This window comes from Protopterus annectens, chromosome 10.part0, assembly GCF_019279795.1.
Source record: "Protopterus annectens isolate FY-2018-M chromosome 10.part0, PAN1.0, whole genome shotgun sequence".
Classification (NCBI taxonomy): domain Eukaryota; kingdom Metazoa; phylum Chordata; order Ceratodontiformes; family Protopteridae; genus Protopterus; species Protopterus annectens.
This window is the reverse complement of record NC_056744.1, coordinates 1,396,986,275-1,396,999,294: the sequence shown is the minus strand read 5'-3', so window position 1 is coordinate 1,396,999,294 and position 13,020 is coordinate 1,396,986,275. Positions and strand designations below refer to the sequence as shown.

The window sequence follows — 13,020 nt, the reverse complement described above, 5'->3', positions numbered from 1 at the left end:
TTTTTTTGTCCTATGGATACCTCTCTCTTCAGGGGCAATTTAGTTTTGGCTAACTGCGTCTGTATGTCACCTCTATGCCCACTGTCCTGTATGGAAGCATACATATGATGTACTGTGCATGCAAGGTCTGAAGGCTTTGGTAAACTGGCCAGATGTTGGACTATCCTTGGCAGTTGATCTTTACTCAGAATAATAGTGCAACAGTGAAGAGGGCGGCATCTACTTTTCTGGTAAGATTTTACACAAATGTACTTTATTCACATATATTTTTTATGCTGTGCAGCATGTGCAGAACTTGTAATAGTGTTTATAGAAGGTTATGTAAAATGGGAAGTATTTTCCATATTTCTTTTAAATGAAAGTGGTGTGTCCCTGCCACACTGGGGGAGCCTGTGCAAGCAGATGTGGCTGGGAAGAAAAATAGTACTTTAGTAAGACCACAGTAGCAGAAAATATAACTATTTGAGGCATGCTCTATTAATGTTAAAATCACCTTTATTAAACTCTCAACTTAAGACATAGACATGCATACATTAGTAGAAAGAAATAAGCAATATTAAAATTTTTCAGTTTTATGCAATATACATTAAATGTTGTTTTTCTTTTTATCAATCGCCATTGACTCGCACACTACATACATTGCTCAATTCATGGCTTCCCAGTCATCCTCCTGATCATTATTCTGCATGTACTGTTCATAAAAAATCCATTTATTTCTATGTCATTTGCATTTTCCCTTTAGTAAATATCCTGTCTCCAGTTCTTTTATTTCATTTACATTATTCAATACTTCAGTTGGAGTTTGTTTAGATTTTGATTTCTATTTTTAGTAAGGCTTTACGATGTCTGGGCAATTCAGATTCTGTTTCCCAACTCAAATGATCTTTTCATAGGTGTGTACTAGGCTAATGGGCCTGGAGCCTTTATAACCTTAGCCTATAGGATTACCCTGGCATCATGCCACCCGACCTTAGCTCCCATTGCCTCTGTCGAGTAGAGTCACTGGAGTGATCCCTGGGGTGAATTTTCTTTCCCATCTACTCGTCAAGATTTCTCTTGAAGAGGGCCAGTGAAGTACCCTGTTTGACATATATGGGAGCATGGGCAGCCTCTGGGTTATGAACCTGTCCCTCCAGCTTGTTCTGTTGATTGTGGTAATGAGGTTGAGGTCTCTGGATCATGTGGTGCGGAGCGATTGGGATTTCTTTAGATGTAACATTTTTAACCGAGCTGGGTTTGACATGGCTTTGTAAGTCAAGCAGAGATCACTTCTAAGTAGGCGATATGCGACAGAGAATAGTTGGAGTTTTTTTTAATCTGTCCATATAGGACAAATGTTTAAGGCTTAGGATCCTCGGTGAGGTACTTTTGTGGCCTCTCCTGAATTGCATTCAGTTGCTCCCCCAGTATTTCTGATAGAGTACTCTTTAGAGAAATTTTAACATAAGTCAGCTCAACTGCACCCCAAGAAATATGTTCCCAGTTACCTCTTTCTTTTGTCACACCTCCAGAATTTTAATTTTACCTGAAAAAAATTTCTCTGAATTTTGCTTCTGAATCAAAATACCTGTGCAAATACTTTCACAGAAAAATGTAAGCCTTCCTGACTTTCTTACAGCTTGTATCCATACAGATTTCCTCCATTGTTGTTTATAAATTCTTTCCAGTCCCTCATCCCACTCCTAGAATATGTTTAAAATGTCTACCAGAGGTAGCCTTTCACTTAGCACTCCCCTATTCCTTCCTCTTTGACTATACTCTATCAGTCCTTGGTAGGGAAGACAATATCTGACCTGCAATCCAAACTTCAGCTTGGCCTCATCTCGCTCTTACCTTTCCCACTGCTGTTATTTGCTGCCAGTACCTTGGTGCCTTTGCCAATTTTCGTCAATAAATTCCTTCTACAACTTGCCTTATTTTGTGTAGTGCTGCTCCTTTTTCCATTCCTGTGTTGGCTTAGTTCTTATAATTTTAAGAATATAGTAATCTGTATGCTTGTTGTTCTGTGTCCAAAATCCTAATATCTCCTTATTTCAGTGTGAAAGGGTACAGTAGATATCCACAATAAAATCACCGTGGGATGTCAAGGCTCAAATTACTGAACAGTGTTGGCAAAATGTTATTAAAGATATAAAATATTCCACATCTGTATTAATCAAAAATTGAGTGTGGTACTGTCGTGTGTGTGGTGGGGCGGAGGGGATGGGTGTTGTGAAAAATGTGGGTGTTAGGAAAGCCGTAGTACTAAACAAAATTTGGTAAGACAGACACTGCAAGTAACATGCATTTATGATACATTGTCATAATTCATATTAACTATTGAGTGTCTCAAAAACAGTATATTGTGTGTTAGGAAGCAATGTGGCATTTCAGAGCTGAAAGGATATCATAGCTATTCACAGTGAAAGCATCACTATGGGACATCTGGGGAATTAATTACTGAAGTATTTATAAAAGGTTATAAAAAATTTGCAAATATTTTTCTATATTAGCATTAATCATAAGCAATACCGTCACATTTGGGAAAGCCGAGGCAATCAATGAGTGTTAGAAAAAAAGTGACAGTTAACACACTTGAGCAAGAGAAATACTGTAGAATTTAACTGAGATGCACTGTACTAATGCTAATACTAGTGTAATACTGATAGTCTTATGCAGTGTACATTATAGGTTATTAGGCAAGCTGGTATTTGCATGCAAAAAACACGTGGGAGGTACCGTCATTGTAGGATGTACAGGGCTTGTGTTAATGAAGGCTTTTTGTAAGTGGCTATGAAAATTTTGAAATATTTTACATTTTTTAGATTAATAAAACAAAAAGGCAGTGCGATACTGGCATGCACTTTTATATCAAGGAGGGCCTATGCAAGCAAAAGTAATGCTTGTTACAATGGAGTAAGCGAAACGCACACAGTGTATTAATTACCAGTATTCTAATGTGGAGCTTAATCTTTTTTTTAAACATGTTTTATTGATTTTCATGAAATAAAATAATACATGAAATATGATATATAAATATGCACAATATGTCTTAAAAACATCATAACATGGAACAATAACTATTTACAATGTCCGTAACAGATATAATGTCATTGTTGTGATTACATTTTATCTAGTAGTTTTTCAAGCTTCATCCAAGTTAATTTCTTATATGTCATCTTAGTAGTTCTTTCTGAAATAGTTTGCAAATCCCTATTGCATACAAGTTTAGCTAATAGTAAAAAAATCTGTAAATGATATGATTTTATACACTTCCAATTTGACGTAATGATTTTTCTTGCAATTGCAAGCAAGGACCAAAGAAGGTGCAGCTGTATTTTGGGGGTATGTGTTGGTATTGGTGCACTGAGCAGTAATAATGAGTCAGATACTTCACATTTTCAAACCACAGTGCTTTTATCAAGTTTCTGAAATCTATCCAGAATGGAGTTACTATTTTACATGTAAGAAACATGTGTACCCAATCTGCACAAAGTATTTCCTCACATCTCCAACATTTATTAAGATTATTTTTTGATATCAAGTCCATCTTATGTGGGGTAATAAAGCTCCTATGGATGTATTTCCAAGTGAAGATTTTCCAAAAAGGGGATGCTGTTGTGCTACTAAATGAATTAAGTACTAATTCTGTATCACTATCTGAAAAAATGGATTTGTTTATTCTCTCTGTAAAATTCCATAAGGAGTCCTCTGGGATTTGCATATTGGTTCTTAAAGATGTATATATACTTGACAGTTATAGAATATTATTAACGTGCAAAGTGTTTATTTCACAAAGAAGAGAAAGTATTTTAGGTAAAGTTGGTGTGCTGGTGATATGACATATTTTGAATACATTAACTATGTATTCTCTAAATATTTGCATGTTCAACCAGTTGTTGTGCTTTATGCTATACCTGGCCATAAGAGAACATGGTTCATGGATATTATTATTGCAGAGAAACTGGTGCCAGAAAACTAAGCCATTTTCTTCCATTACTTTTATTTTAGATACGTTGAAGAAGTCCAGACATATTAAGCTTTTTGTCATATGATTTTTTTTATTATCTTTTTTAAAATTATCTAATATATAATTAGTGAATAGAGATTTTTTTTATTCTTATTGGTATTGTAAAAATATTCTTTGACAACAAGGACATTTTTTTTATTTTCTGAGAACATATTGTCAATATTTGTGTCTATATCAGATAATAAGATACTTGCATGGAGATTTTTCCAATTAGAACTATATTTGGAGTTTAACCATTGGCACATCACATTAATTATGGTCGATTCCACATAACGTTCTAAATTTGGGAATGCTATTCCCCCATCTTTCCAACTTCTGTAGTGCCAAGCATGGCTGATTCTTGTCTTTTGAGGAAACCATAGGAAATTTATTAACATAGAATTTAGTTGCTTCATTAACTTTTTGGATGGGGAGGCAATTAAAGTTTGGAAGCAGAACAAAATTTTGGGTAATATGATCATTTTTATTAATGACAGTCCTATCGTGAAATACATTTTATTCCATATATTTAAAAATTCCTTAACTGTGGATAATAGGTATTTGTAATTTGTTTTTAAAGTATTATTCCAGTTTGACTTTATGTATATTCCTAAGTACTTAATGGTGTCATTTGCCCAGTTAAAATTGTGTTTTCTTAGTGAAGTGTTTACTTTTTTATTTATTAATAATGTTTCTGTTTAGGTGTGATTAAAGCTTAGGCCTGAAACCTCTTCAAAAACTTGCAGGGATTTTGTTATATGATGTATAGAAGAATCTATATTTCCAGTTGTTATCATGACATTGTCCGCAAAAAGTTGTATTTTAGAAATGTAGCTTGGACTAACAGAAAATCCTCTTATATTAGAATTTGCTCTTATGAAGTTAGCTAGAGGTTCTACTGATAGGGCAAATAATAAGGGGGAGAGTGGGCAGCCTTGTTTAGTGCCTTTTAGGATGTTGAGCAGACCCGATAAAAACACACCAATTTTGATGTATGATACAGAGTTAACATTAATCTGATAATTATATCTATAAAGTCAGGGGAGAAATTATATACTACTAATACTTTGAATAAATAGAACCAATTTATATAGTCAAAAGCCTTATTTAAGTTTAGGCTAATAATTGATGGTTCTTTTTATTTTCCTGTTAGCATGATTTACTAAGGAAAGGCACCTGATAACATTGTCTTGTACTCTTCTATTTAGGATGAAGCCTGTTTGATCATCACCTATTATGTAAGGCATTAGTTGATTTAATCTGTTAGCTAATATTGGTGTAAATATTTTATAGTCCGCATTTAATAGTGAAATGGGACAATACAAAGTTACTATTTTGGGGTCTTTGTCCTGTTTTAGGATAGGGAAAATCATGGACCTAGTATTTCATGAATGCCATCAGCATGACTATGAAGCTGGAGGTGAGGACTGTTTGCAGGAAGTTATAAAGTCTGCATTACACAGAAGAAGAATTTGAAGATGCCATATTGGAGGTGCCGTGTAGGGAATGTGCTGGTTACAAACTGACATTAAAATGTAGTGGGTAATATGACTGCATCCAGAGGTATAAATGTTTGTTTATAAAAGGAGATATAAATATTGGCTATATTTTCATACCTCCTTTAATATTCAGTAAACAAATGGTACCATGTAAAAACTGGCATTAAGGCACACAGGTTTGCCACCCAGTTTTATTTATTTCTATTTGAGGATCAAGTAGGTGGGTTGATCTTACCCTTTTCTGCCACAACCCAGGCTTACACAGCAGTTGACAGAACAATACAGTTTAGAAAGTTTGTATTTATTGTATAGAATCTCAAGACAGCAAGGTACTCCCCATTTTTGTTACAAATCACTGGAAAGCTCTTGAGCATGTGAAGATGTCACTGGCTGACATTGGCTCTATTCCACATACTTAGAATTATAATTTTGTTTGAAAATACCATGCTTCTTTCACAGATTTACAGATGTTCATCGTGTTACCCTGCTGCAGTCATCACACTTGGGTTATCCCGCCATCAGGCGGTTCCGCAGTCGGCCCGAATTCCAAAGTTTTGGTCCGGCGTCGGTTGCTGTCACTTCTTCCCTGATGTCAGTGTGCCAGGGGTATATGAGAGGCATCCGACGCCATTTTCTCCAGTCTTTCTTGCTGCGCGGTGCCCGAAGCAGAAGCAGGTCGCAAGTGCCGGTCGGCCGACACCTGAGATTTTCGAATAGAGTTTCAGTCCGAAGTCTTCAAAGCTAAGTACCCCGTTGGGGAACCTTTTCTTGCCTCAGTCCGATGTCAGAAAAAGTTAACAATTGCATTTCTTGTGGGAAGCAAATACCTCATAAGGACTTTCATTCTTTTTGTATACTTTGCCTAGCCCCAGACCACGACATCACTGGTTGTTGGTTTTGCGCTAGGTTCAATAAGCGAACTATTAAGCAATGCTTTGATTTTGCATGACACTACTTAGGTAAGAAATTTAATTACACTATGCAGTCGGAGCAACCGACTACCGATGTGCATAAAGATAAAGAAAGGCAGCCTAGATCCAAGCCAGACTCCGAGGCCTTGGCTGGGCCAGTCGACGGTTCTCCGGTTTTCAGTGAGACACCTACACAGCCCCTGGCTACCGCTGAATTGGATCCCCAGACCGCTTTGGATTCTCCAGCAGAGAGTTCTAGGCTGACGCAGCCATTTTCTTTAGGCCCTACCGATGACATTGCAAAAGGAGAAGCCGGTGCTGTAGAAACACTTTCGGTTTCTGAATGTGTCTTCAGACCGACTACTCTCACCATACAATCTTATGCTAAGCTTAAGACTCCTCTAAAACCAAAAAAAGACTACACTTCAGTCTCCAGGTCAAGGCCCTATGCCTAAGAAACAGATGCTTAAAATGGCTGAAGATTTGATTTCTTTGATCAGGGGTTCCCAACCCCCCCCCAACAAAAGGACTAGACAAGAGGAGGATTATGCCTCCTCTGATCAAGTGTCTGTTTCCTCTGGCTCCTCTGAGGAACAGGGATTACTCCTTTCCCCCTTATGAAGATTCTGATGCTGAAGACTCCATTCCCTCAACTTCTCCCCCTGAAGATTATTCCTTTGGGGAAACCTTATATACCATGAGGGAACATTTCCACTGGGAAGGTCAGGACTACTCTGACTCAAAGAAAAGGCTCAGAGAGTTTCTTTTACTCCCCCAGCACAGACCACTTGCTATCCCCCCAGTTTTAGACATTGTGGATGATGTTTTCTTAGAATCTAGTCTAAATCCAGATTCTCTGCCTCCTGCTCCAGCCAAACCAGATAGATACTATAGAGTGCCTGACTTACACAAATTCCTATACAAAAGCCCTGTTGCTGATCCAGAGACAATCTCCCAGGGTCCCAAAGGGGCTAAGGCTTCTATGGCTAAAAATCCTGTACCATCTGAAAGGGACTCCAGAGCACTAGATAGGTGGGGGAAGAAGGTTTACACCTCAGCTACCCTAGCTATGAGAGCACTAAATTGTCAATTCCTAATGTCTCAAATAAAACAAAAGATGGGCACGCACCCTCAACAGTCTGAATTCAAGGAAATGCAGGATCTGTTGCATGCAGCTGAACAGGTGGGCAAACATACTTTAAAGTGTTGTTTTGATGCCTTGGAAGCTTCTTCTAGAGCAGCTGTTACTGGGTCTGTTATACATAGGCATGCTTGGTTAAAGGAACAATCTCTGCCTGATCATGTTAAAGCAAAGTTACTAGATGCACCCTTACAGCAGGATGTCTTATTTGGGGTTAAAGCAGAGGATGTTTTAAAGAAAATGGAGGATAAGGCAAAATCTATGCAGACGGTCAAAGATTTCTTACAGGTACAGCCCACACGCTTCAGCAGAAATTGGCCAACATAAAATTGGTCCTTTCCAGCTTCTGACAGACCACAGAGGGGTAAATACAGGTGCCCAAGGGGCAGAGGACAAGCACAAATCCCTTACAAACCTCGCCAATGGGGCACTGCAACACAGAAGGGAGGAGAAGACAGGTCACAAACTACTAGAAGGCAAACACAATGACTTAACTCTCTTGGCAGCTCCCTTGGGAGGAAAATTAGCACTTTTTGCAGACAACTGGTGCATAGTCACAAAGGACAAATGGGTCCTAGACATTATCTCACAAGGATACAGATTCCATTTCCACACCTTGCCAAGGATAAAAGGAATGTCAAACCTGCCACAAAATCAATGGGCAGAGGCACAAAAACAAATTACAGCTCTCATGGACATGAGAGCAAATCAGCTGGTACCTACACAGGAGCAAGGCCAAGGATTTTACTCAAGGCTCTTTCTAGTCCCCAGAAAGGACAATGCTTGGAGACCCATTCTGGACCTTTCAATTTTAAACACCTTCTTGCAAGCACCCAAATTCAAGATGCTAACACTACAGCAGCTTCTTCCCATGTTAGGCAAGAAAGCTTGGCTAGTAACGTTGGACCTCAAGGAGGCATACCTGCATGTCCTTATCAGACAAAATTGCAGGAGATACCTCCGTTTCATTGCAGGTTCAACCCATTACCAATTCTCTGCACTGCCCTTTGGCTTATCTACTGCGCCCAGGGTCTTCACAAAATGCCTGGCACCAGTAAATTGCATACTGCAGACAAAGAGGAATTCAAATATACCCATACCTGGACGACTGCCTCATCCAAGCAGAAAGCAAGAACATTTTCTTACAACACCTGGCTTTTGTAAAAGAAATCAAAACTAGTGCCCTCACAAAATATGACATTCCTGGGTGCCAGCTTGAATACATCTGCCCAGATGGCTTATCTGACGCGAGACAAACAACTACAATTAACTCAATACTTCAGAACAATGGCAACAAAGACCCATCTCCCTGCAAGAAAAATTCTGCAGGCCTTGGGCTTCATGGCATCTTGCATACTACTAATACCATTTGCAAAACTGCATATGATGAAATTACAATGGTACGTAAAAAGCGTATGGACTCAACACAGCCACAGCTTGGAAACAATGATACCTCTCATTCCCTGCTTTCAGCAGGAGTTTCTGTGGTGGTCACAGGCATGTCACCTCAACAAGGGTCAGCCTTTCACCTTACCCCCAGCCAGGCAAACTATGACAACAGACTCATCGGACTATGCCTGGGGGGCACACATGGCAGGACGGTGCATTCAAGGCATATGGACTGCAGATCAAAGGAATCTGCACATCAATCAAAAAGAAATGCTAGCTGTACAAAATGCTCTGACAGCCTTCAAGGACCTCTTACATCCAGGACAGCTTATCATAAGGACAGACAACACCACAGTAATGTGGTACATAAACAAGCAAGGGGTACACACTCCTACCCTCTATGCAGGCAAGCAATGACCTTGTGGAACACAGCACTGGCTTACCAAGTTCAATTACAAGCTCAATTCCTGCCAGGAAAAAAGAAAACATTGGCAGACTACCTAAGCGGAAACATCATGGATCCCCACGAGTGGAAACTGGATCCACAAGTATTTGCAATGATAACTCAAAAATGGGGGCTCCCAGACCATAGACCTGTTTGCCAGCCCCCAAAACTATCAACTAACAAAAATTTGCACAAGGACCTTTCACCATCAAGTTTGGAAAGTGGACGCACTCTCATTCAGTTGGAAAATGTTGACAAGTATATGCCTTTCCTCCATTACCCCTTCTCACAAAGGTGCTGCTGAAAGTCAGGATGGAGAGACCCCGAATTGATACTCATTGCCCCTGACTGGCCACGCCAGCATTGGTATCCACTATTAAGGAATATGGCCCAGGGCCCACCATGGATTCTACCACAAATTACCCATTTGCTCACACAGCAAGACAATCAGATTCTACACAGCCAGCTCAAAACCTTAAACTTGGCTGCATGGCAAATCACCTAAGCAACCAGCCAGATCCTCTCTCACAAGCTGTTGTGGATGTTATTCTGGAGGCCAGGAGGCCCAGCACCAGGAAAGCTTACTCAGACAAATGGAAAATGTTTTGCACCTGGAACCAAGCTAAAGGCCATAATACCCTTCAGCCTGACATACCTCAGATTCTGCAATATTTAACTGAGATGTTACATAAAGGGCTTTCTTTTTCATCTTTTAAAATCCACGCCTCCGCTATTTCAGCTCACTACAACACGGATCTCCCTTATTTTCACATCCACTCCTAAGGCAGTTTCTCAGAGGGGCCAAAAACATTAGGCCTCCCAGGAGAGCACCAACACCTACTTGGGACTTCAACTTTGTTCTGGAAAAACTTTCTCAGCTGACTTAAAGTTTATATCATGGAAGACTGCCCTGCTGCTAGCAATTACTTCAGCGAGAAGAGTTTCAGAGCTTCAGGCACTAATGGCAGTAGAGCCTTTCCTCATTTTTCATCAAGACAGAGTTTCTCTATGAACTAACCCCTCCTTTATGCCTAAGGTGGTATCCAGTGTGGCTCTAAATCAAACCATCTATTTACCCACCTTCTTTCCAAATCCACAGAACAAAGGAGAAAGACTCCTAAATTCCTTGGACATTCACAGGCAGCTACGTTACTACTTGGATAAAACTAAAGTTTTCAGAAAATCTGACCAGGTTTTTGTATCCTGTGCTTACAGCATCACAAGGAAAGGCTATCTCAAAACAGACCATTTCCAAATGGATAGGACATTGCATACGTTTTTGCTACACCCACCATGGAAAACCAGTTCCTGCTAGCATAAGGCCTCACTCTACCAGGGCAGCAGCTACATCTACAGCCTTCCTTAGGGGGGTGCCAACCAAGGATGTTCTGGAAGCTGCAACTTAGGAGTTCAGTACACACCTTCATCAAACATTACCACTTACCACTTTACTCTAAGTCTAGAGCTGGCTTCGCTATTGCAGTTTTGCAGGGTCTTCTAGCCTCCTCTAACCCTGTTTGACTCCACCTCCCATCCGTAGCTTTGGGATTCTACCCAAGTGTGATGACTGCAGCAGGGTAACACGATGAACATAGTACAGTTTTGTACCTACCATAAATGTAGATGTTCGAGTGTATACCCTGCTGCAGTCCAGGTTACCCTCCCTCCATCCCCTCTGACCTAACTAAGACCTTTCTATACCTTAAAATCTGTTACAACCTTTGTGGTGTATTTGCTTATAGCTGGAGGGATTTTTTGTTTAACCACAATTTGGGGGGGGCACCTGACATCTGGGGCAAGAAAAACTGAAGAAAATGGCGTTGGATGCCTTTCATATACCCCTGGCGCACTGACGTCAGGGAAGAAGCGACAGCAACCGATGCCAGACCAAGACTTTGGAATTCGGGCCGACTGCGGGACCGCCTGACGGCAGGATAACCCAAGTGTGATGACTGCAGCAGGGTATACACTCGAACATCTACATTTATGGTAGGTACAAAACTGTACTTTTATATTCAGTGCCACCAGATACTAGTGCATAACCCATTTTCTAATAATTTTTATATCTTACATTTTGTAACGCACACTGAGATATAACAAATCGTTTGAGGTAGGCCTTTAGTAGAACCTGTGGGGGAGAACCTTTCAGGATGTGGGTATTTTACTTGTTTACAAAACTTACGAAAGCAGGAGGATTAATTAGTCGTCTTCTGCTTTGGGGTGAGTTAAGAATCCCTGATTTAGGGTTGGGGCTGCTTAAATGATTGCCAACACTGCCTGCTGGGACTGACTGATACCTCACCTTCTTTGTTCATTGTGCCCTTCAATAATTTGTACCTGGTGCAGTCACCCACTTCACCCCATCCTTGCTTTTGATATCGTTATAGTCTCTGGGTTTCACATCTTCTAGCCACATATGTTAATGTTTGTTCTCATACACCTTGCCATTCCATCTTTCATCTCTTCTCCCATTCACTTGCTGAACATTTGTTCATTTTCAGCCAAGTAGAGACAAAAATACTGTATGCAGGTTGCACAGTCAGCTGACCTATGTCTAAACTATAATTCAGAATAACAGCATGCAGTGTTACAAAGTCATTTATTCAATTCATAATTCTCAGTAACCTTGACATATTTGGCAATCACTATTCTGTTGTGTTTATATATTTTTTGCAGTCTGTAATAACTGCAGTTCTTAGGCCGGCAGTGAACTTGTTCAATGCACTGCTGAAAGTGTGTTTTGATGTAAGCATGTGTAAATGTTTCTTACCTGCCACCATGCTGTGCAAATATTATGCACTGGCAAAAGAATGTTTTTCTTCATGAGTTGTTTACTATACTTCACACCAGAGGCTGTCCACATAAGGTACCTTGTGTGTAATGTCTAATGAGTGCAAACTTTATTCCACATGATAGGCAGCTACTGTATTGTATTGCCTCTTAATTGTGCCAATTGCTTTAAAAAGCCAAAATGGTAAGCTCTAAATTTGTGCTTTGTGTGGTGATATATAGGTAACAATTCTGAATATCAAGTAAAGATTACCAAGCAGACATCTGAGTTTTAAAAACAAATATTCTTACTGATTGGATAACATGGAACATATTCTTACTGATTGGATAACATGGAACTGCTCTTGTAGGGACAACTTTAATGTTATTTTCAAGTGGTGTCTTTTCTTTTACACATAGCTGAGGGGTATGTACATTCTACTAGAGTTGCTGATACTTTTGGTACATACTGTGATAGCTTCATTCTCATTACGAGATAAATTTAAAGCTGTTGTCTGGTTTTCTATTTGTATAAAACGCACAAAGTTAAAGTTCCAGTCTAGGGGCTTAATTCCTTCATTAAGCCAGTCAGGAGATTTGTTTGGCTGAAATGGGTCCTTTCTGGATCTGCCTATCACCATATTTATCACAGATTAGTATACTAGACACAAGTAAATAAGCCTAGCATCTACATCATACTAATTTAAGGGCTGCAAGTGGGTCATATGGGGAAAAAGAAACCAGCTTTATTTTTTTTTCTGAAAGCATAGATGTTTATGGGGCCTCGGGCATCACTGGGCTTAGGCAGCTGCTTAGGCAACCTCTTGCTGGATTCGGCATTTTATGGATGAAAATATCAGTAACAAGTGACAACAGTG

General features: G+C 39.6%; 1 protein-coding gene across 2 annotated transcripts in view; it reads left to right on the top strand.

The window, feature by feature from the left end:
• The window catches only part of LOC122813614 (mucolipin-2-like), a 1,348,087-nt gene that overhangs the window by 1,146,178 nt on the left and 188,889 nt on the right, over nt 1–13,020 (top strand). The window lies entirely within an intron of this gene.